Source organism: Belonocnema kinseyi, chromosome 5, assembly GCF_010883055.1.
Source record: "Belonocnema kinseyi isolate 2016_QV_RU_SX_M_011 chromosome 5, B_treatae_v1, whole genome shotgun sequence".
NCBI classification, from domain to species: domain Eukaryota; kingdom Metazoa; phylum Arthropoda; class Insecta; order Hymenoptera; family Cynipidae; genus Belonocnema; species Belonocnema kinseyi.
Genome location: NC_046661.1, coordinates 111437730 through 111442363, shown reverse-complemented (window position 1 = coordinate 111442363; position 4634 = coordinate 111437730).

Below are 4634 nucleotides of genomic sequence, written 5' to 3'. Positions count from 1 at the left end.
AAATTAAATTTAGACATCAACGTAAATAAAATGAAACCAACAAAAATAAAAACTGAACTTTTTCTTTATATTTCCCTTTTTAAATAAATAATTTTTTATCAGACGGGAAGAAACTCATGATCAAGAGTTGTGCAAAATAATGAAGTTTACTGATGTTGAATACTGATAATCACCTATATTATTATGATGATGCAAAAGTCAATTGTTATAGCGCTATAATTACAGTTTATACCGAAAGAGATTGATCCAGTTCTTTGTTTGTTATCTATTAATAAGGAAGTCCAACTAAAATATGATTTTTATATAAGATAAAAAACGACATTGGTATACGTGAGATATAAAAAAATTAAAAAATAATTAACGAAGCCAGTGTTTGTTGTATATCTGCGAACAATGCTTGCTACTGGATTTAGCTGGTTGACTTACCTGTGCATCACTGTAAGTTTTTTACATTTAAACAAATTTGGAAATTTGTAAAATAATGATTTTTCTTGTTTTAATGAGGTAGTTACATGAATTAATGATAATATATTATGTAAATACTGCTTAAAATTTTCAAAATGATAATAGTCATATGCTCCACCCAATTATTTTGCCTCATTTTGCCGCGACAAATTCAAAAAGGATACAAAAAGGACATACTTTCTGAAATAAAAAGAAATATTTATACTTATTTGAAAACACTTTCCTTCAGTAAATAAATTAATTTTTTAGTTACATTTTAATTTCAAAGAGTAGAAATATATTTATATATATAATTAAAATTTTGTCATAAGAACAACCGCAGGATTTCGCCGGGAGCAGGTACTAATCTTAAAAACTGCACTTGACCCCAAAAATTCGCGGTAAAATTTAAGCCATAACCACGTCCCATGACCGCGAAATAGGTGGTTACAATCTATGACGGAATCAATACGACGATCCGACCAAAATCACGAGCACCCTAAGGACACGGAGAGACACAAGGACGACCGCCTTCTGCATTTTTTCCGTAAATGTTTTAGCATATAGTTGACACGCAGGGACGATTTTCAGGTTATTAACCAGTGAAAGCTTGGCACCTCCAAGATGACAAGGACGATTAATTAACAGAATATTCCGGGTGCAATCATTCTCCTTGGCTATGATGTTTTTGTCAGCTGGTGCCGAAAGTTCGAATCCGAACATGGTTCGCTTCTCGAAGTCAAGAAGAACCATATCATGCCTCAAGTGTGCAACAGAAACAATTGTCGAGAATATAAAGTTCCAGTATATGTGGCACTTCTCATTCTCGACATTTGACCCTATTTCCCTAGGAGAATTTACTGAGCGATATTAAGGATAATGCTGTAAGAGTGACAGAGATGGTAATAAATTACTTTTAGTGCCGCATTGTGCCTTTGGATATGGGTCGTTCCCGCATGAATTGAACAACTAGATAGTATATATGCTAGATGCTGGGGATGTGCATGGTGCGCCTTGCAGCTATCATCAGGAATGTCTAGGCTCAAAATATGGCAACGGTATGTTAAGGTGGAAATGACACTGTCTTGATATGCCAAAATGAAACCATCCGTACCAAACTTCAATCCGCGTGATTCGAGGAAAAGCAAAAGTTAACTCACACGACATAGACTGATCCTCCACATTTATGTGGAAGATGCCGTGCATCCTCTTATCGAGGAGCTGTTCACGAAAGTTTTTCTCCTGTGCTTTCTTAATCCGGGCTTTCAGGAGTGAAAACTCGAGATAGATAAGATTTTATGCATTTTGCTCACCCCTAATACTGAAGTTAAGTCCGAGTGTTTCAGCAGCCTCCTTCAGCCTTTGTACAGACACGCCCCTTAGCCTACTAAATCGTGCTTTCTGACCATTTTAAGGAGAGGGTCTCTTCCATTTGCGACTCTATGTACTGTACCCAGAATAATCCTGTTGTGAAGACATTCAAGATTAAATATTCCGCGACCACCTTGACGACCTGAGATGTAGAGTCGCCGAACAGAAGACTTAAGATGCATGTTTTTTTCATGTGCATAACCTTTCGTGTCCCGATATCAAGGGATCTGAGCTCGTTCTTCGTCCATGGAACCACTCCAAATGAATAGAGTACTACCTGGACGGCAAGCATGTTCGTTGCAGTTACTTTGTTCCTCACATGTCCAGGCATGTACAAGTCTCTCCAGCGCAAAGGTGTCGTAAAGCGATTCTATCGACGAGCTCAGGGTCGTCAGGAATGCCATTAAGTTTTCGTCGCTTCAAATAAACCTTGGCGCGTTTGTCTAACCCAAATCACATTACAATTTCCTTAGTGCATCGTTTGAAAATTCCTAGATCTACATGTAGTTGCTCTTTATTTTCAGCATAGATCTTATGATGATCCAAAATACTTCGACCTCATATGGTTTGGGCGAGTGGTCGACAGTAACTGAAGGGTCTTAGAAGAGTCGAGATGGGTCAGAGAGAAACTGTTGATTATCTCTGACCCACCTCTCTCGCCGCTCTAGGCTTCTCTAAGCGTCAGATAGTATCCGCAGTCTCCAAACAATATGCTGTCTGATGGTAAGCAGATTTGATTTGTTAAGAGTGTGATAACGGATCCGGAGTTTGCGGGCGAACATTCGAACCTTGGCGGTAAAATTTTAGCTGGATGTTATGTAGTCAATCACACACTGAATGCGGGAAACGTACTGTCTTGAGCAGCCCATCTTTATGGCGAGTTGATGCATTTGTCTTTTGGTCTTATCTTTTGGTTTTCGTTTACGGTTCGCATCGGCTAAAGCTCTCACTGCATTGTACACACAACAATTTATAGCCCAGAGGTCGGATTATTCAGAAAAAAGTCCAGGAAGTTCGACATCGATTTCAGCCAGATCCTTAGGCTTCAACGTAATCTGGGTATTGATGTTTCTCCCAGTCATAAAGCATCGCTCTTCCTATATCTGATGCTTGCCCGCGGTGGATATTAGTGTCGCCTCTCTTTCTCTGTTGCCGACTTGTTCTGACTATGGTAAAGTAGGCGCTCCGCTTACATAGACCCTTTTTTAAGTAGTAGTTTGGCATGGTTTTGCAGACGTTAATGCGAACAGTGCAATAGCTCTGGGTGTTTTTCGCACCAGAGCGCATGCAGTCTTGCCATGGAACCCCGTTCAGGGGCCACACTGGCACGGCATCTTCCACAGAAGTGTAGAGGATCAGTTAATTTCGTGTGAGCTAACTTTTGCTTTCCTCAGATTACCTGGATTGAAGTCTGGTACGGAGGGTCTCATTTTGAAATGTCAAGACAGTGTCATTTTCACCCTAACATACCATTGCCACATTTTGAGCCAAGACATTCCCGATGATAACTGCAGGGTGTGCCATGCACACCCCGAGCATCTCGGATACATACTATCTAGTTGTCCAATTCATGCGGGAACTACCTACATTCAAAGACACATTGCGGCACTAAAAGGGCTTTATTACCATCTCTCTCACTCTTACGGCACATTCGAGGCCTGACATGGTTCTTCTTGACTTCAAGAAGCGAACCATGTTCGTATTCGTACATTCTGTTAAATTAATCGTCCTTATCATCGGGGCACCTGGCGGTGCCAAGCTTTCACTAGTTAATATCCTGAAAAGCATCCCTGCGTGTCAACAATATGCTAAAACACTTGCGGGAAAAATGTAGAATGCGGTCGTCCTTGGGTCACTTTGTGTCCTATATATGTGTGTGTATGCATACATATGCAACTGCACCCCATTATTGAATAATTATTTTAATTTAAATTCGTATATTAAAAAAGATTTTAGTTGTCTCGGGAGAGAAAAAACCAAAATTGTCAGTTGAGAATCATCATCGTCATCATCATGAAAATAGAGAATCTGGTTGTTGGGGAAATATTCTAGGACGTAGGCGAAAATTTGAACCTCCTCGAACTTCCACTCCTTATCCACCAGAAAATAATCCAGGTTTTGGAGATGATGGTATAGCAGATTCTAAAGATGATGGAGAAGTTGATACAGTATATTCTAAAGAAGATGGAGAAGATGCGACAGCAGATTCAAAAGAAGATGGAGAAGACGGAAAAGAAGATTCTAAAAAAGAACGAGAAGATAATGCAGCAGATTCTAAAGAAGATAGTGAAAATGGCACAACAGATTCTAAAGAATATGGAGAAGATGGTACAGTAGATTCTAAAGAAGATGGCATAGCAGATTCTAAAGATGATGGAGAAGACGGTAGAGCAGGTCCTGAACAAGATAGAGAAGATGGTACAGAAGATTCAAAAGAAAATGGAGAAAATTTTAGAGTATATTCTAAAGAAGATAGAGACGATGGTACAACAGATTCTAAAGTTTATGGAGGAAAGGGCCCAGATGAGTTTAAAGAAGATAAAAAAAATGGCACAGGAAATTCTATAGAAGATAGCACAGAAGATTCTAGAGAATATGAAGAAAATGGTACAGGAAATTCTAAAGAAAATGGCGAAAATGGTACAACAGACTCTAAAGAATATGGTGAAGATGGTACAATAGATTCTAAAGAAGATGGCGTAGTAGATTTTAAAGATGATGGGGAAGATGGTACAGCAGGTTCTAAAGAAGATAGGGAAGATGGTACAGCAGATTATAAAGATTTTGGAGAATATGGCACAGAAGATTCTAAAGAAGAT